At 47.6% G+C, this 21,505-nt stretch overlaps 1 protein-coding gene across 2 annotated transcripts in view; it reads left to right on the top strand.

The window, feature by feature from the left end:
* The first annotated feature begins 2,951 nt into the window (after positions 1-2,951).
* GSS (glutathione synthetase) overlaps positions 2,952-21,505 on the top strand; it is a 41,037-nt gene continuing 22,483 nt past the window's right edge. The window contains exon 1 of one of the 2 annotated variants that reach the window (XM_083147601.1): positions 2,952-3,079. The gene's annotated coding sequence lies outside the window, so the exon portion shown is untranslated. The remainder of the gene's footprint in view (positions 3,080-21,505) is intronic. The other variant, XM_083147602.1, reaches the window with a different exon arrangement.

Here is a 21,505-nt window from a genome sequence, read left to right as displayed (position 1 = left end):
AATAGAATAGTGTGGCGAGCGCAGCGAGCCACCGTGCCCGAAGCGTGGCGAGCGTAGCGAGCCCCGCGAGGGGACGCGGATACCTGTGAAGCCCGCGAAGGGACGCGTTTACCTGTGAAGGCATCCGCGTCCCCTCGCGGGGCTCGCCACACTATTCTATTCTCAACTCCACGCCGACGTGGATAGTGGGGGTATGAAAAGGTCGGAGGACGCGTACCGCTGCGCTCGCCACGCTTCGGGTTCACGTTGATTGTGGGGTGGCGTTAACAATTGTGGGGGCCATTTCACACTTCAGGGGGACTATTTGGGCTCTGTGGCCCATTTAACATTGTTTTCTTTGGAAAAATCGCGCGCATTGAGGCATTGAACAGTAAAATCGCGTCCAATCACACTTTTAACATTGTTCCCTATGGGAAATCGCGGGCATCGCGTCGCACCCGTTTTTTAGTGCATTTGATGGCCGCGATGCCCGCGATGGGCGCCGTGCTAGGTAAAGAGTACCAAAGTGATAAAACAACCAGCCAATCAGCTTCTACCTGCCATATCACAGGCTAGGATTTAAAAATGATAGTAAGAAGCTGATTGACTGGTTCAGTGGGGTGGTGCTGACCTGTCCGCTAGGCTGCGAGTGTATGCAGCATAGTGAACAGGTCTGAATGCCCCTTGTTCCCACCAGACGGACTGGACAGATAAATCTTAAAGGGTGAGATGTACTAAGCTTGAGAAGTGATAAAATGGAGAGTTATAAACAACCAGCTACTACCTGACATTTTTCAAACACAGTCTGTGAGATCACATGTAGTAGCCGATTGGCTGGCTGTTTATCACTCTCTGTTTTATCACTTTTCAAGCTTAGTACATCTGGCCCTAAGTGTGTACACAGATTAGACACCTCACAAGTAGTGAAACATTTCAGCTGGGGTTAGATGAACCAATAAAAATAGACAGGAAACTCTTTTTTAGCATGCCATTTTGTCAATAACTTAACTAAAATGAGATTCACAACATACAGTAGCAGTCATACAGTATTAGCAGTATATGTGTCCCTCTTTTTTCAGAATTTACAAAAGGCCCATATGCTGAATTTTCTCTTTTACTTTTTATTCTCTTTCTCAAATAAAAATAAAAAGGTCAATCGCATAATTTTAGCCCCATCCCCTACAGAGAGATTGGCAAATCGGGTATTTCCCATCCTGGAGGTAGGGCTTCTCCCGGAGAGGAGATTCTAAAAAAGTTGGCAACCCTGCACACCAATAGTTTACATGTGCTCACCTCATACTTGCCTACCTGACTCTCTCCATGCGGGAGAAAATGCTCTGTTCCTGGACTTCCCTGGTAATGTATGATTGCCATCACCTGTGGGGAGTTAGGTAATTGATAAGAAAGGAGTTTCACCGCAGGTGATGGAAATCGTCATTACCAGGGAAGTCCAGGAACAGAGCATTTTCTCCCTTAAGAAGCGGGTCAGGTAGGCAACCCTGTTGTTACTTTATCTCTCTCCAAGACAGTACATACACACTATAACTACGAACACAAAGCCCCTACTAACAGGTATATGCTGGCAAGTCAGCGGACTAGCATAGTACATACCCATACTTGCCAACCTGACCCTCTCCATGAGGGAGAAAATGCTCTGTTCCTGGACCTCCCTGGTAATGTATGTTTGCCATCACCTGTGGGGAGCTAGGTAATTGATAAGAAAGGTGTTTCACCACAGGTGGGGGCAATCATACATTACCAGGGAAGTCCAGGAACAGAGCATTTTCTCCCTCATGGAAAAGGTCAGGTAGGCAAGTATGGACATACCTGGTAGTACACGTTTTACCTGTACCAACAGGCCACACCCCCACCAGGTAGTGTCTAATTCCTTCTCATTACTCGTACCAATATGATGTCACATACCATGTGACCATCATTTTCAGCCAGGAAGTCAGTTTACTAGCTGATCTGCCATTCTGCTGCTGACTTGTTCCCATGGCAGCGCTTTTAATTACATGAGCAGGCTGCAGGGGATAGCACATGGGGAGCAGGCTGCACAGGGGGGAGCACATGGGGAGCAGGCTGCAGGGGGAGCACATGGGGAGCAGGCTGCACAGTGGGGGCACATGGGGAGAATAAAATAGTGTGCCGAGCACAGCGAGGCACCGTGCCCAAGGCATGGCGGGGTGATGCGTTGGCACGTTTTGGTGTCCATGTTGACACGACATGTGCCGACAGGTGGTTTTTCATGCCCTACCATCCACTAGGGCGTGGTGGGAGAATAAAATAGTGCACTGAAGCATGGCGATCGGACGCGGTGAACTTAATCCTGTGTCCATATCGACTGTGTCGACATTCGGGTAAAAAAAACCCAGTAAAAACCCCATGTCGACCTTTATACAAATTAAACTAAAGGGCCCCTTACACTTGTGAGATTTTGTGAGATTTTGTGAGATTTGATCCAATTCAGGTGGATTGAGTCAATTTATCTGACAAGATCTGATGTGCCTGTCTGACAAAATCTTATGTGCCTGATGTGTAGGACACAATCTACAATCCTGTGCCATTGGGTATAACCAAGAGATTGTAAGAGATTGATCCTCCTGCACATAGGATAAATCTCGAGTCAATCAGGTTCAATTTGTTGATCAATAAGTTGAACAAGTGTAATGGGGCCTTAAATACCTTTCAAATTTAGTATCTGACCAGCAGGGGGGCTAAAAGTTACATAAACAGAAGTGATTCTAGACACATGTTAAATTGTCTAAATCCACTTCAGATTTAGTATCTGACCAGCAAGGTGGAGGAACTAGCTGGGATAATTAAGAAGTGCTATTACACATTGCAGTAATAACTGTAACTGAAGGAGAACTATACTGTACCATGGCAGTTCAGCTAGTAAACTGACTTCCTGGCTGAAAATGATGGTCACATGTTGTGGTCACATGGTGTGATCACATGGTGTGTGACATCATATTTTTACGAGTAAAGACAAGGAACTAGACACTACCACTGAACTCTTGTAGTGTGTGTGAGTGATTCGGAGACTACTCGCAGCACGGTCGGGACGGAGAGCTGGGGAGCTAGTGCCAAAGTGCAAGTAAATTAGTATATGTAAATGTCTGTAGTGTAATGCCAATGGTGTATTGTGCGTAGCTCTGTGAGCATGCTAGTGATGTCTGTCTCAGCTCAGCTGTTTAATTGTATGAATGGCACAGTCATCATGACACACATGTGCTGGGGATGGTGTACATGTCAGTGTCATTTAGCAGCACATGCACATAGCTGACCGTTATCTAGGGGCAATTCCGTAGTGATTCAAGGATATGTACTTGCAAACGCGCCCAGTCTGTGTATTTTGATCTTATTTAGTTTTCTTGTGAGATGAAACAGGCTGTTCTTTAATGTAGTGTTCTTGTTTTGGAATCCGTGAGGCACACTACATTTATAGCTGACACTGCCAAACAATGTAACTTTTTATTATAACTTTTTTTGGTACTTATGTAGTATCTGGGCTGCCGATTTTTTGATTGTATGCCTTAAGTTAAGGCATACAATCAGATGCGATGCGATATCGCATCGCATCGCATCGCATGCGACCATCGGATGCGATGACCCGATTTTTCCATAGGAATCAATGTTAAAATGGACTGAGTCCATTTTAACATGGAATTCAATGGGAAAAAGGGGTCCTTTTCATACCCCTACTATCCAAGTGGGCATGGAGTTGGATATAAACCTGTGGCGAGCGCAGCGAGGGGACGGTATTCTGTGTCCCCTCGCGGGGCTCGCCACGCTTCGGGCTCGGTGGCTCGCTACGCTCGCCACAGGTTTATATCCAACTCCATGCCCACTTGGATAGTAGGGGTATGAAAAGGACCCCTTTTTCCCATTGAATTCCATGTTAAAATGGACTCAGTCCATTTTAACATTGATTCCTATGGAAAAATCGGGTCATCGCATCGCATCGCATCGCATCCGATGGTCGCATGCGATGCGATGCGATGTACCCGATTTAGAAATCGGCAGCCCAGATACTACATAAGTACCCTTTTTTTTATTTTCCCAGCTAGTTCTTTTTAAGCCTTTGGCAGCCTGGTATCAGTCAGGTATCTCTAGACCCCCCCCCCCCCCCCCCAGCCTTGCTTGCATCTGGGCAGGGCCGGTGCTAGGGGGTTCTGCACCCTCCTGTAAACTATAAATTTGCGCCCACCCAAGCTTTACAAAGCTACAGCGCACACCAAAAGAAAAACGTGTGTTCTCACAAGGAAGGGGAATGGCCACGCAACATACTTGCCTACCTGACCCTCTCCATGAGGGAGAAAATGCTCTGTTCCTGGACTTCCCTGGTATTGTAGGTTTGCCATCACCTGTGGGGAGCTAGGTAATTGATAAGAAAGGTGTCACTGTGTAACCATATACCCACACCAGTTGCCAACAGCAGTAGCACTTCCTGTACACGTGCCCACACCAGTTGCTGACAGCAGTAGTGCTGCCTATACCCGTGCCCACACCAGTTGCCGACATTAGTAGCCCTGCCTATAGACACTCACACCAGGTGCCGACAGTAGTAGCGCTGCCTATACATATGCCCACACCAGTTGCCGACAGTAGTAGCACTACCTATACACATGCCCACATCAGTTGCTGACATAGTACACTCACACTTTAGTTTCCTGGCAGCTCAGCCTCTCCTGTGTCTTCAGTCTTGCTCCCTCATAGCCCCGCCCCCTCCATCCATGTAGCTCTGCCCTTTTTCGTCCTTACTGCTGACCTGATGTTTAGGAGCCTGGAGGGAGTTCTGTGCCTCCGGTGCTGCTGCCTGTCATGCAGTGTGACAGGCACATCAGCAGCCTGCAGCCACAGAGACAGGGGGGTTGGGATCATTTGGTCAACAGCATGATGGTCGACTGTCATTAGGTCGACATGAGTCTAGGTTGACATGGTTCTAGCCAACTCCAGTCCTCGAGAGCTACCAACAGTTAATGTTTTCCATGTCACAGAATCACAAGTGAAATGTTTAGCTCCACCTGTGGATCTTTTAAAATGTGTTAGTCCGTAATGAGTGCACCTGTGTACTTGCGATGTGAGCTGGAAAATGTGACCTGTTGGTAGCTCTGGAGGACTGGAGTTGGCTACCACTGGTCTAGGTCGAAATAGGGTTTTTCACAGTTTTTTCACCTGAATTTCAACACAATCAACATGCACACAGTTTAAAGTGCACTACATCCCCTCGCATCGCTCTCTGTGCTCGCAATGCGTCGGCACACTATTTTATTCTCCGACCATGCCCCAGTGGATGGTAGGGCATGAAATACTGAGGTTGGCTCAAAAAACAGTGAAAAACCCCAAGTCGACCTAGACATTGTCGAACTAATGACCTGTCAAACTAGAACCATGTTGACCTTTTCCCATGTCGACCTAATGACTGTCGACCATCATGCTGTAGACCAAATGACCGCATCCGAGAGCAGGGATGGCGGCTCTCCTGCCTGGTGCCTACCTGCTTTGCATCCTCTGCTGAGCGGGTAGTGCCGGCCCTGCATCTGGGGCACAGAGCTAAGGGTTGGGGGCTAAGCTTCTCCATGACCACATAGTGGCTCATGAAGTAAGGGGAGGGGTTTTAGATCATTAAGTTTTGGGAACTACACCCTGTCTTGTCTTGTGACTGTGGTTGCCCTGGTTATAAATTGAGATTTGCATATCATTTAAAGCGTATAGGAACAATTAGTAACTGACAGTTTTCTTGCATGCTCATATGTTAAAAATGTACACCTTATTTTTAAATATAGCACAATTTCTTATTCTCTTAAATGAGTAATGAGCCATTTTTAGTAAAGCTGTTAAAGAGGAGACTTGAACATCACAATTTGAAAACGTTGTATATTGCAGGATGTTTAGACCGACCAGCTCAGCAGCACAGTCTCATGTTGGTGCACTACACCATGATTTGCTCACTTTTCAACCGATATTGCCATATCGGGCCAAGAAATCGTGATAAAGTACTAACCACCCAACTTCTGTAATTTTACAAGCCTTAATTAAAAAATGACAGTTATGTAGGGTACACACCACAATATTTTGGCCCAAAATGATCCAATTTAGTCCAATTGGGCATGTTTCCGACCATTTCAGATAATTTCTGATGCGATCCCGATCCAATGCGCGGCCCCAATGCTGGTCAATTACCAGATGACTGCTTGATATGTGTGTGCATACTTCACAACTAGGGCAGGCATCTGAATTTGCTAACCCAGCTGCAATGTCAATCCCTGCAGCCAGTGTATGGGCGGTCGGCAGATCATCTATATACACAGTCAGAAATACTGACCTATATCGGCATTGGCTGTGCTGCAGGGCTGATGTAATATGTGTATGAGCAACGTCATTCACAGGCATATTGTGGGTGTACACCTACCAGGTTGGGTCTGGGTGACCAGCATTAAGGATGTCCGCAGTCAGAATACCAACCCTCCCACAGCTTAGACCCCCCCCCAAAAGCCTAACCTTAACCCTTTCCAGCATACTTACTGTTAGAATTCTAACTGCCCGGATACCGGTGTTGGCATTATGACAGGTGTGGGATTCCGGCGTCTGTCTTCTCCGCATCCTGTCTAACGGGATGCCAGATGCCTTTCTGCTATCTGTGCAAATTTGAGCAGGTCTGTGGCTTATACTACTTTGTGACTGAGACAGGGTGGAAGTGGTCATCGCTGTTATCATGGACCCTCCTTAAAATGCCGTGCATGCCCAGAAAACGTCCAGTTCCACCCCCAACACTGTCATTGTCAGTCTAGTCTTAGCCACATTGCGTTATGATCCATACACACTATCTGTTGCTAATTCACCTTGCATACGGTACACAGCACATTTCCATGGATCGTTAAATGCACACTCCCAATTGTCCGAAAATGTAGTATAATCTGCCAATATCGTCATTGACTGCATGTTCGGTGGGGGTCCCGGTGATGGCACTGAACGGTGTCTACCGGCGGGACATTCCTTTTCGTGGCATGTTAACAATGTCGGCGGTGCCACATATCTCACAGTCTATGGACCTATAGACCAGTGGTTCTCACACTCAGATGTGAAGGCACACCAACAGTCCAGGTTTTATGGCTATCCCTGCTTATGCATGGATGGTATAATCAAGCTGACTGAGGTATAAAGAAAGTCACATCTGCCTAAGCTTGGATAGCCATAAACCTGTACTGTTGGCGTCCCTTGGGGACCACTGTTTCAGACTATACTTACAAAGCGTTAAGGACCGAATTGGGTTGAGGTAATAAAAGCGGAAGGCGTGATAGGCCAAGTGGTTCTTATCCAATTCTATGCTGTCAAATTCTATGTAGTAAATAGCCACTTTTGAATTAAGGGTGTTATAATAATCACCAGAATTTAAGATACTTTAGGCCCGCATACACTAGACCGACTTCTCCGTTTGGTGAAGTTGCATGCAATCCTCCTTTGAGCCGCCCTGGGGCCTTCAACGATGGCAGGTTCACATGCCATCTCACAATATATTGCATGCGATCCCATCTCACAATATATTGCATGCGATCCCGGCTAAAACCTATCACGGGGCGTGGCCTAATGGCGGAGGTGAACGGACGCTTCTGAGGGGAGCTCCTGGGCGATCCTGCCAACTCACCCTGCTAACGCACACAAACGGGCATCCCCGCGACCTGACCCCGGGCACAGCTATCCCGCCTACACTCCGGCACAGACGGGGAAGAGCTGCGGAGCCGGGGTGCACTTTTAAGTGCACTCGCAGGTTGCGGCCTTCCCAGCGAGACGGAGCCGGGACCTAAATTTCAGAGCGCGCCCGCAGCGTTCACTCGGCAGCGCGGGACCCCCCCCTTTTGTATCCAGCCAGCTGCCTCTACCTCCGGAGAGGGTGAGAACCCTGCAGGGACCATCACCCGCTACCCAGGGGCCGGGTACCCCCGACCAGCACACCCAGAGCCAGGACCTGCAACCCTATCCCAGAGCCTCATCGCACAGCACGGCCAGCAGATAGAAGCTGTGCCTGAACCACAACCACAACCAGGGGCAGAACTGATCCGCTGCAGGAAACTCCCACTGCCAGCAAAGACCCCTCAACAAGGTACTGGGCTGGGCGAGAGAGGCCCTATAGATACACTGGGCACACAGTTAGACGGCGGCCATTTAACTGGTGGGTAAATCACACCCTTCCCACTCCACCAGCTGCAGCACTCATAAAAACCCCACCACACAGTGCATAATCGAGCCTGCACCCTGCCTTTTACCCCCTGCAGTGGGAAACCATCACACAGCAGCTCTACATCTTGTTCACAGGGTTCAAGATAAGGTGCCCACTAAGCAGAACCCATTGATGCCCCCCACGCTTACCACAACCTGATGCCCCGCCAGCTGGCCATGAGCCCCTGACCTAACCCACCACCGATGGGGTCGTGTGGCTGACCCGGCTGCCCAAGTGATCCTAAAGGCAAAGCCCTGTCTGATGCTCTCTAACGACACAGTGACATGACAACTATAAACACCCATCTATACACCAGATGGAGCACAGATGCTAATGGGGAGAACTAACAGGAAAGGGGGGCAGACTCCTGCTACTAAAAAATCAGGTGAATCCTCACTACAGCCGAACCTGTACCGCTACCTACATCCTGAAACTGACGGCGAAGAACAACCCCTCCACCAAACTCCCCTCCCACCAGCACACGACGCTGACACCATGGCCTCCTCAGACGTGCCCCCGCCACCAGGAGACACAGAGGCCACGATGGCCGACGTACTTGCACAACTCCGCTCTCTCCCGACCAAGAAAGATCTCCCAACAAAACGCGACTTCCAAGACCTTGAGCAGAAACTCAGAGAGACTGTCAAATCTGAAATCTCCTTACTTCAAGCCGACCTAGCACAAATAACTCGTCGAGTGTCTGAAAATGAAGAACATGTACAGGAACTCGATACAGCACACCGCGAACTCCATAAGACGGTTGCCCGACAGGCACAAGAAATACAAGCGCTCCAGAAACGTCAAGATGACCTGGACAACAGAGGCAGGAGGAATAATCTTAGAGTACGGGGGATTCCAGAGGATGTCCAGGGCCCCGGTATAGTGGACGCTCTCACGTCGGTGTTCAACGAAATCCTGGAGGCAGGAGCTGACAACGCCATACTATTCGACCGAGCCCACCGTGCCCTCCGCCCTAAAGGTCTCCGAGAAGATGCCCCAAGAGATATAATCTGCCGCCTCCACTATTATCACGTTAAAGAAGAAATTCTTACCAAAGCCAGGAAACTTGATAGGCTGGAGTTCAATGGCACACCCGTCCATATATTTCCTGATGTCTCTTGGCACACGCTCCAACAAAGGCGCCTCTTAAAACCCCTCACAGATGCCCTCAAACAACAAGCCATACGATTCCGCTGGGGCTTCCCCCTGAGCGTGCAAGCCTCACATGAAGGTCGCCACGCCACCCTACAGTCCCCAGAAGACTTGGACACTTTTTGCGCAACTCTGAAAATTACCAAGCCATCCCTGACTGATTGGATCCACTCACATCACCGCTTAGAGCCACCTCCCATACCCATGCCAGATAACCAATGGACTTTAGTTGGCAACAGGAAGCGTGGAGCGCAAGACCAATCCAATCCACGTGCTGGCTCAGTCACTTGAAGTCAACAAACTGTTATAACGTCTCTTCCCATCCAGGCGATTTAAGGTTTACTCAACCACTCATCGTTGGGATATATCAACCCTCAATACTGCTGTCAGTGGGTCACCGGCCCACTTATCCTAGGTGTTTTCCCCCCCTCCCCCTAAGTTGACCCTGTCACGGTCGCATACTTAATTGTTATACTTTAATCGGTACTTGTGAGTTATCCGGGCGCCCGATTTTTGGTCGTATGCGCATCGCGTCGCATCGCATGGCATCGTATGTTAACCAAATGGCATGCGATGCGACGCGACGAGATGACCACCCGAACCCGATTTTACATCGGGTACTATGTAAAGTGTCGCATCGCATGGCATGTTAACCACATGGCATGCGATGCGATGCGATGCGATACCACCCGATTTTCGCAGTGTAAAACCCCCAATAAAGTGTCCCAAAAAGTGACACAATGTCAGTCCCATCCCCATTGTTAACACCACTCCACTATCAACGTGAACCCGAAGCGTGGCGAGCGCAGCGAGCCCGCGAGGGGCGGCGGTACGCGTCCTACGACCTTTTCATGCCCTACTATCCACTAGGGCGTGGAGTGAGAATATAATAGTGTGGCGAGCGCAGCGAGGCGAGCGCAGCGAGCCCCGCGAGGGGACACGGATACCTTCACAGGTAAGCGCGTCCCTTCGTGGGCTTCACAGGTGTCCACAGTGACGTGGACACCTGTGAAGCCCACGAAGGGACGCGCTTACCTGTGAAGGTATCCGTGTCCCCTCGCGGGGCTCGCTGCGCTCGCCACGCTTCGGGCTCGGTGGCTCGCTGCGCTCGCCACACTATTATATTCTCACTCCACGCCCTAGTGGATAGTAGGGCATGAAAAGGTCGTAGGACGCGTACCGCCGCCCCTCGCGGGCTCGCTGCGCTCGCCACGCTTCGGGTTGGCTGTGAGCATCCAATATCATTCATCCATATCATGCATATCTGACACATTAACGACAACTGAATTAAAGGTAATAACTGTGTAATTAACATAAGAATGAAATAAATTAGCATAACAAATAATCATAAAGCACACAATAATCTTAATCAACATCATGATTTATCAACATCATGATTTATCAAGTAATGTGAGCGCATGCAGAATACGCTCAAATACATTGTCTCTCGCCAGGCATTTTCTCCACACGAATTCCTGCATATAGGAATCTAGATGATGGCGTGCTGTTCCCCGCTGGCGTTTGTTGCGCCATTTGGCACACCCCCAAAGTCGCTCAATATTCTGCGTGTGTGCACCAGTCTCTGGGTCGACGAAGTTGAAGCGGTGATTAACCCGCAAGTGGCTGTAACCAGCCCGCTCCAGTTCACTGGTTTGATAGGCACGCCAGCAATCACTTACGATGGTGCTGCCAGGTGCCACGTGCTGCACAATTGCACCAATGAGAGTGGGTGCATCTCTTTTCGGAACTGCAATCATAAAACAGTCTCCTGTCTCCCGGCACACTCCTCCGAACACCCACTGCTGTGGGAGTACTCTGCCAACATTGGCCTTGCGTTTGACAAAGAGGCTTTCATCGACCTCCACCATTTTCCCTGGGCCTCCAATCTGTTGCTGTGGCTGTGCCATTAAATCACACTGGCATGCCTCCCGCATCAGGGCATTGTAGAAAATGGTGCTTTTATTGCAGAGTTTTAGATTTTTGGTACAGAATTCAATGGATGTGAGTTCATCGCACCAGCACCAGATAAACCGCAGGATCGTCATGAAGGGGAGCCTGCACCCAGGATAGAACAGGGAGGCCCGCAGAGTCTGCTTTTTGCTGCAGATTTTAATATAGCAGCGCCATTTGCGTTCTTTCAGGGACAGGCGCATAGGGTGGCCATTTGGGCATGTGGCAGTCAATGGGAGCAGCCCTTTCTCCTGGAGGAATGTGACTGTCTCTTCCTCTGTTTTTGGGAGGCTGAAGATGCCATCAACCACAGCCATTTTGCCAATAATAGTGTAAGGGGTGAAATGGGGCAGGTGTAAAGGGCCAAATGGGGCAATATTGGGGTAAATGTCCAATAATTCACCTCAGTAATATGCAACAATGCTGAAAATCAATTTCTCTCACTCAAACACTTGCTCTCTCCTCTGGAAACTACCTCACACTGATTTTCTGCCAGATGTGCCAGAGGGCGGGTTTAAAAATGGGCGGGAAGTGTAAACATCGCGTCGCGTCGCATCGTATCCCATCGCATGCCATTATAATAAGCATACGATGCGACGATATACGACGCGATGGAAAATCGCGTCGCATCGCGTCGTATCGTATGCTTATTATAATGGCATGCGATGACCACATCGGGCGCCCGGATAACTCACAAGTACCCTTTAATCATCAGTTGGTTTATGTTAGGCTGCACTCAGCAGTCTACAGCACTCCCAGTTTCTGTACTTTATTATTTAAATTTTAACATGAGGTTGTTATCTTATACATCATAAATGCATAAGTTGATCTAATATCCTCCTCACAATCTGAGCCTACCTCAGACACTGGGTGGCTCGGTTGCCACCACACCCCAGTTGGGTTTTCCGCCATCCTGCATTGGACTTTGGGCCATGGGGCCAGTCCATGTAGCCCATTGGCGGCAACGTTTTCGTTTATAATGTTGCTTTCTCAGCTTACAAGATGTTTGCTTTTGTTATCTGTATCTAACTATGCTCTTACTTTTTCGCCTATACTCTTACTATCTCTCCCTCCTCATTCCCACGTCCCCACCCCTCCTTGCCTTCGTGGTCTGAAATTAGACAACAAGGACTACTGGACCCTGGTGAGTCTTTACTTTCAATATTTCTACACACAAGTGAGTCTAGCTAGCACATATCCCCCAACCCCACATGGCTAATCCAGACTTCAAAATGTGCTCTTTCAATGTGAAAGGGCTTAATATACCCGAGAAAAGGTCCACTCTTCTACGCGAACTTAGACAGGAACACGTGGACATCGCCTTCCTACAAGAGACACATTTTAAGTTCCAAGCAGCCCCAAAACTCAGTAACTACTATTACCCCCTAGTTTATTGTAGCGACAATCCCCTAGGTAAATCCCTTGGAGTAGCGATACTTGTCTCTCGTCGCCTCCCTCTTATGAACATCTCACATCTCGTCCTAGCAGAGGGCAGGTGTCATGTCCTTAAATGCCAAATATTCTCTCACATGTACACATTGGTAAACATTTACTCTCCAAATCAGGGCCAAAAACAATTCCTCTCTAAAATGCTACAACTAATTGAACCTCTTAAAGAAGGCTGCCTGATTTTAGGAGGGGATTTCAACTGGTCGCTGCACCCTACCTTAGACTGTACGCCCTCAACCTCACGCCAACCCACACGTGACCATAGAAACTACCGCAGGCTCCTACACGAATTCCAGCTAATTGATCTATGGCGGATCCAGCACCCTACGGTGAAGGACTATACATTCTTCTCGGCGCCACACAACATGTACTCCAGATTGGATTACTTCCTAATAGATCATAAATCCTTACAATTCTTTCCCTATAGCTCGATCGGTCAAATTACCTGGTCGGATCACGCACCTGCATTTGCCTCCGTTAAAATGTCTCCAGACACACAAAAGCCCTGGAACTGGAGATTTAACTCCTCGTTCCTGCGCGACCCCCGAATCATAACGGAACTTAAATCTACCATTACAAGTTACATTGAAACCAACGACACCCCCGATGTCGGTGCAATGACTATATGGGAGGCTCACAAATGCGTTATCCGAGGCAAATGTATACAACTAGGATCACAACTTAAAAAAGAGAAAACGGCACAGAGACAGCTTCTCCTCAAGCGCATTATGTCTCTAGAATCTCAACATAAATCGACACTAGACCCTCGGGTACTACATGATCTCACTGAAGCTAGAAGCGCACTAAATAAACTTCTAAGTGATACAACCAAAAGGGATATAGGCAAATGCAGACATAAATACTATCTATGGGGCAATAAACCCGGCGCCATGCTGGCCCGCGCGCTCCGAGCACAAAGACTACAATCTTATGTACATGCAGTGCGAAATCCCAACGGTAAAATGGTCCACACCCTCCCCCACATAGCCGAATCATTCCAGCATTATTACTCCGCCCTATATAACTTAAGATCAGAAAACCCTAACCTGCCCACACAAGACCCAAAACTGCTAGTTAAAAATTACCTCCACGAAATCAACTTCCCCAAGTTATCTGTAGAAGAACTAAACTCACTAGAAAAACCCTTTACATCTGATGAACTCGAGGCAGCCCTGGCATCCACTCCAACCGGAAAAAGCCCTGGTCCGGATGGCCTCCCTATTTGCTACTATAAAACCTTCAAAACATCTCTATTACCTCTATACCTAAAGGCATGTAACTCAATCCCCATAGAGTCAGGCTTCCCTACTCAAACACTAGAAGCTCACATTTCCGTAATACACAAGGAGGGCAAGGACCCTACGCAATGCTCAAGCTATCGACCCATCTCCCTACTTAATTGCGATGTGAAGTTGTATGCCAAAATGCTGGCAAATCGATTGAGCCCTCTCCTTCCTGGGGTAATACATGGAGATCAGGTGGGCTTTGTGCCGGGCCGAGAGGCAAAGGATAACACCTCCAAAATTATTGACCTTATCCACGCCGCAAGGACTGGCGCTGCCCACGTGGTCTTCCTGTCCACAGATGCTGAGAAGGCCTTTGATAGAGTTGACTGGCACTTCATAGAAGGAGTCCTCGGCCATCTAGGTCTTGGACCCACCTGCCTCCAGCGTATACTGGCACTATACAGCTCCCCAACGGCAAAAGTCAGAGTGAATGGTACCCTCTCCAATTCCTTCGGAATAAAAAACGGGACTAGACAGGGCTGCCCTCTCTCTCCACTTATCTTCGTGCTCTGCATGGAGGCCTTAGCAAAAGCTATCAGAGCTAACCCAAATATACATGGCATGAAAGTAGGACCTCAGGAATACAAATTAGCATTGTTTGCTGATGATTTACTAGCCACAATATCCGACCCTGTCACATCCCTCCCGGCGCTCATGTCCGAATTCTCTAGATTCAACACCCTTTCAAACTTCAAGATTAATTACACAAAATCTGTTGCAGTAAACATCTCTACTCCGCCGCACATCATAGAAGGGTTGAGCGGCTCGTTCCCTTTCACCTGGCATCCCACACACTTTAAATATCTAGGGGTACTTCTATCACGCGACGTAGCGGACCTCTATAGACTCAACCTGCTCCCACTACTTCATAAACTCAAAACCGACCTTAATAAGTGGACAAACCTTAACCTTTCTTGGATGGGGAGAATTAATACCATAAAAATGAACGTGCTGCCCAAGGTCCTGTACTTACTTCAGGCACTGCCCATAGCCATACCAGAAGCCTTCTTTAAGGAACTTCAAGCAGCGACAAACCGTTTTGTATGGGGTTCAAAAGGACATAGACTAGCCAAGTCGATACTAATAAGACGACGGGAAGACGGGGGGCTACAACTTCCGCACTTTATAAGTTACTATCACGCAGCACATCTGGCCAGAGTTGTCGAAATGACGCGTTTCCCTACCGAAAAACAATGGCCACAGATAATTGGCGCCACCACAAACACACACTCCCATACACTTCCTTGGCTTCTGAAAACTCCTCACCTTAGACACCCCACACTCGACCCAACCCTGAAATGTTGGAAAAAGCATAGACACTTACGCACCTTCAGCCCCAAATTCTCCCTACCCATGCCATTACTCTCTCACCCAGACATACCACCAAATGCTCTCACTGCAACATCTCTTGCTGCGTGGTCCAAAGCCGGCGTCTCAAGACTGACACATCTTGTAAGCTCCACCGGTTTTCGCCCCTTTACAGAACTGTCTCAGACTTATAACCTACCCCCCAACAGCTTTTGGACCTATCTACAAATAAGACATCTCATAACGTCCTCGCCACTGCGCCCGATAGGGTGGTCACCCACCCCTTTCGAAAACCTATGCCTAGCTGATTCCCCACCCAAACATGTGATCTCACAACTATACCAGCTTTGCCTATCTAGTATCTCCCTCCCAGCTCCCAAATTCATTAAAGACTGGCACAAAGACCTACAACATGAACTCTCAGAAGAGCAGTGGTCCAATATATTCAGATACACATTTGCTAGCTCGCCCTCCATTCAGGTACTAGAAACCCAATATAAAATAATGTCCAGATGGTATCGCTGTCCGGATCAAGTGCACAGAATGTTCCCATCTGTACCTGCTTTATGCTGGAGATGTAAACAATCGACAGGCACTCCCCTTCACATCTGGTGGCAATGCAGTCTGATATCTGGCTACTGGCAACAAGTCCACAAAATCACCCAGGAACTCACGGAACACCCAGTCCCAGAGACCCCCGAATTTTGGCTACTCAGCCTGATAGATATGCCGCTTTCCCAATACAAAAACTCGCTGCTACGCCATTTGGTGAACGCGGCAAGAGCTACCATTCCCTGCTTCTGGATGACGTCCATCCAACCACCAATTCGTCGATGGCTACAAAGAGTCGACTTTTATATGACCATGGAGGATATCTCCTCCACCTTCCCAAACACACCCACTAGGTTCACTACCACCTGGGCGGCCTGGTCCACTTTTAAGGAATCACCTTTATACAAAACCCATATGACACAGACCGACTCACACTAGTACCACATTGGCTCAACCACCCCATCCCCACCCTAACCCTCCTACCCCCCTCTTCTCCCTCCTCTCTTCACCTTCTTTCCACCTCTTTCTTTCATATATCTTATTTTCTGCGTACGTATACTCTGTAGATAATGCCTTTGAAACACAAATGTTTATCTGAATGTTGTCTAGCAATATCTACTTGCCATTCTGAGTCTTTACATTGTTTGTGACTCTTAAATATATGTATCTTCTGACTCGTGTTAAAAACCAATAAAAATCAGTTTGCAAAAAAAAAAAAAAAAAACCTATCACATCCTCAGCCGGTGCTACTCGCAGTAGCAGTACATTGCATCGGACCTGCTGTCCATTTCATGCGATTGATCGCTGCAATCACATGAAAAGAGCCCAAATAGCATGTGAATTGCCTAGTCTTTGGCACCTTTTGTCTTTGCACCTACATCTGGTGAGACCGGCAAGCACTTGGCTAAATCTATTTCTTTTTTTTTTGGGGGGGGGGGGGGGGGGGGGGGGCTTTGTCTGGTTCCCTAGAAGATTGATCTTGTAATCCCTAGCTCCCCTACTAGTACAGACATGCTCCATCCTCTCTCTTTTTTACAATAAGCCATGCCTGCACTTTGACACACTTGAGTTGCTAGGTTTTTTGATACCTAAAAAAGAGCTCTGGGATATAGTCGGGATTATAAATAACTCCATTAACTTTATTACAGAATCCAGGTTAAGGTTCCATTATTATAGTTTCTGAGAAATTAAGTCATGAAGCCGGCTGTTTATTCCTCAGACTGATGTCTATATAATAAAGCTGTCTGCTAATGAAAATATAGTCATTTTGATCAATTCCTTCTGTACAGAATGAATAGCATCAGTGAGAAGGTCCTGGAGCTATTCAGTTATCCTTATCTTATGGTTAGTCGGGCGATGCCAGTTGTCACACCAAAAACCATAGGTTTAGTCATGACCTAGTATCACTAGTTTTGTTGGATTTCTGCTCACATCTAAGAAAAGGGGCAAACAGAGATCATATCATCTAAGTGGTCATAACAGCGTGATCAATTGAATACCTCTGGGACTTCTTTAATGGGGTTGGTCATATCACACAGAACTGAACTGACCCCATAATGTCATGGTGCACATACAAGCAAGACCTAAGTTGTAGAGTGTGTCCACCTATGTAATTGCACAATAGCCCAGATTTAACCATATAACAACCTCTGCAGGGATCTGGCAGTGAGAAAAACAGAGACATGAGAAAGGGGAACAGAGAGATTCTGGAGATAGAAGGAAGGGGTAAAACAGTGAAAAACCTGGCACATCCTGGGAATAAAGCTAGTACTTTATACTTTTATAACCTGCAGTATAGAAGCACATTTATCATTGGATTGCATATTCAATGGGACCTGGGTGTCATTTATCACACTTCTAATGTGTCAACCTGCAGATGCAGGGACAGGGGTATCAAAAGGAGCCCGTCCCTGCGCTCTGCTTCGCCAGGTGCTGGTGGTTTGTGCATGCCCATTGCCATGCTGCCAATGTTGATACATTGGGCAGCTTTGCATCACTCAAAGTAACCTCAAAGTAACCTATGTCACCTGTATTTCATTATTTTCCAACTAAACCTGTCGCTCTATAGTTATCTACAAGGGACTTGGGGCCTTATTCTAGTTCACTCTAAAGCCCCGTACACACTGGGGAGATATATTGCTCAGTTTCTCCTTTTCATCAGTGACCAGAGATGGTCTCTGATGAAAGGGAACCTCTGCCGGTGGCGCCGCAGAGGTAATCAGCTGCTCGCAGGAGGAAGTTCCTGTGACCAGCCATTAGGACGGGGCTGAAAACGGGAGAGCGCACCCGGCGATTTATCGCCGGGGCACACTCCCATCACTGGCAATATGGTCGCCAGCGACCATATTTCCAGCGATTGCAGCCAGGGCCGTCTTAACAGCAGTGTGGGCCCCTGGGCAAAGCAATGCACTGGGGCCCTTACCCAGTCTCCCCTCCTAGGGGTGGGGGGTGCTTTCAGCAGCAGCTTTGATGTCCCACAGGTGGCAGGGGGTGCTTTATCTTCCTTTAAACATGTAGGACCTGGAGCAGTAACTTCTACTAATTACTCCTTTACTGCACAGGTGGTGGGAGGGTGAACCCTAATGTGTGGAAGTGGGGTCCCTTGAGCTGAGCTGAATGAAGGGTCCCTTGTAAATGACTTCCAGGGAGGTAGGGGGTGTTTTATATGCAGTGGAGCGTTGGATAATGGAGTGGGCTTAATATTCGTCATTATCCGGTGAAGGGCAGCTTGTTTAACTGCAGATGTCGCCATTATATGGAAATAGATTTCTTAGCCTTCAATGGTATAAAAACCTAGAGTCCCAACTTTCAGTAGGTGCTGGGAACTTGGGGATCAGAGATCAGGAGCCAGAGCAATCCATTGACAAAAATATAAAACTGTACACCAGACGTTTGGAGCTGGAGCAGGGACCGGCTGCTGGAAGGCTGATATCTCTGGTTCTGGGCATGATAGAGACAAGCCGCTACTGTCGACAGAAAGGGGAGTGTCCCAGCTTTTGGCTTTTTACTCTCAGAAAAACTCTAAGTTAGAAAAAACCTGAGAAAGATGACTGGGAACTGCGATTAACAGGTCGGATGTGGACTGCTGCTTTGAAGTTGAATATCTCCAGTTCCCCAGGGCCGATTTTCAAAATTCTGGTATCCCTGGAAAGAGGGGATCCTCAGCTATCAGGATAAGGCCATTATACACCTGGGCAAGTGCCCATTAAGCCCATACGAAAAGACGGCCCTGATTGCAGCCCCTATCGCACCCGTGTGTACACAGCTTAAGAGGCAAATACCTTCTCAAATGGACAAAACCATGTGCACTGCAGGTGGGGCAGATATAACGTGCAGACAGAGTTAGATTTGGGTGAGTTTTTACTTCAAAGTGAGATTTATATTGCAGTGTAAAAATAAAGCAGTCAGTATTTTCCCTGCACAGAAACAAAATAACTCACCCAAATCTAATTCTATCTGCACCTAGATCTGCCCCCCTGCAGTGCGCATGGTTTTGTCCATCTGAGAAGCAATTTGCCTCTAAGAGTGAACTAGAATAAGGCCCTTTTATGTGGTAAAAGATAAAATTGCAGGAGGGAAAGTAACAGCCAGGGCCGGCAGCAGAAATCTTGGGGCCCTGTACAATTATATTTCTGGGGCCCCCCACCTAATCCCAAATCCACACATCACTCTTCTGCATGAGCCTCACTTAACCTTTTGCTGCTCCAGATCCTGCTTTCAGGTGCGGACTTCTCTCAGTCTCAGTCCTGCTGGCTTGGCTCCTGGCTGTTGCTTCCTGCTGGCTCCTGCTGCTGCCTGTCACTTTCACAAAAGAATGCTGAGCACTACGAGAAGGCAGGGCAGGTCTTTCGCAGAGTACGGAACAGACTACCTGCGCATGCGCAGTAAAAGTACAAGAGCCAGAGACTGAGGCCACAGCACCAGTGGCGGTTACGGCTGTGCGTCTGCGGCCCCAGGCCATGCGCACACACATAGTAGATGGCTCTGCGCGCCAAGTGGCAGGGCGCACACACAGTAGATGGCAGTGGCACACAGTGAGTCAGTCAAACTCAGCAAAAACAGATGGTGCACAGTAGGCGGCACCAGGGGACGCGTATACCTGTGAAGTTCGCTGCGCTCGCCACACTTTATAAAATCAACTCCACGCCGACGTGGATAGTGGGGGTATGAAAAAAGGTCGTAGGATGCGTACCGCCGCCCCTCGCGGGCTCGCTGTGCACGCCACGCTTTGGGTTCACGTTTATACTTGGGGGGGGGGGGGGGTGGCGTGGGGGTACGACATTGTGGAACATCACACGATATCGCATGCGATATGGTCTGCGATGCGATGGGCACCGTGATAGTACACAAGTACCGTTGTTGTTTTTTTTAAGTGACAAAGATTTACAGGGCGAAAATACATTTTTTTTTTTTTTTTTTGCCTTTGTAAATGATTGCGGCTTTAAAAGAAAATGGTCAGATTTACATAAAATCCTCAACTCATTGACTATTACATTTAGCCCCTGGGGTTTTGATGTAGAAGCTTGCATGTAATACATAATTGCCTCTTGCCATGCCAAGGTTTTTTTTTTTGTTTTTTTTCCTTGAAAAACATTTTATAAATAATCTGTTTTCATAATCCTAATTGCATATACAAATTAAATGGCATTTTTTAAGTTTTTTATTTCAATCCAGATATGTTAATGACTATTGGTTAAGGAAAAAATCCATGAAGTTATAAAATTAGGCAACCTGTTGTCTATCAAGATGAAGATGCTGCTTCTTGTTGTTTAATGACAGCTGATATAACACAGATGCTGTAGGGTCAGGGAGCTTTAAATTATAATAATACTCCACAGATACTTGTAACGTGTGAGTAATGTACACTATGTGGGACATTTACTATGCAAAGCATTTTAAAGCCGCCTTGTCCAACTGTTTTGGACACTGGATTTAAAGTGGCAGTGTGCTGAATTGATTGTTTTGTCTTTAGTAATCTAAATCCAGCAGTTAAAACAGCTGAATAGTGTTCTTTCTAGCATCCTGCATCTTTAAAAACCAATGCAGCTCCGCTTCCCAGTCCAGAGGGAACTGCAGGGTGCTATAATGAGCACTAGCTGAAGATGCTGTGACTTTTTTAAAAGCTCTGCATATTGGCTCTACCTCCATGTGATACATTGGTCCCAGGCGAATGAATGAGATATATCATGATGTGTTTTTCAATATATCACTAATTTGTTGTCCAAGTCTCAGAGTGCTGCCTCTTTATTGATCTTCTTCTATGTTTGGGCAACACTGCTTATTGGAGGGCACCTGAGCCACATATCCGCCGGAGTCTTGCTTTGGAATATATGTATCAGCACTGAGGTCACGGGTTCGATGGCACCCCTAGGCCAAAATTTAGATACCAAGCACTTCAGAAAAAAATATTAAATAAGTGGTGTTTATATGTCAACCTTAGGTCCAGCTATGTGGTGAGGAACATGATTCAGTTCTGTTTACCCACATATCTTATAATTGGAAGTCACAAGCACTATTTTCCTTATTACATTGACCATAGATAATTAGAATTTGTCCTGGACCACCAACCCAGGGCACCCCTGCAAGTACTCTGTGGCACCCCTGG

Source organism: Crinia signifera, chromosome 6, assembly GCF_055691185.1.
Source record: "Crinia signifera chromosome 6, ASM5569118v1, whole genome shotgun sequence".
Taxonomy (NCBI): Eukaryota; Metazoa; Chordata; class Amphibia; order Anura; family Myobatrachidae; genus Crinia; species Crinia signifera.
Note: the sequence above shows the minus strand (reverse complement) of the source record. Positions and strands in the feature narration are given on the sequence as shown.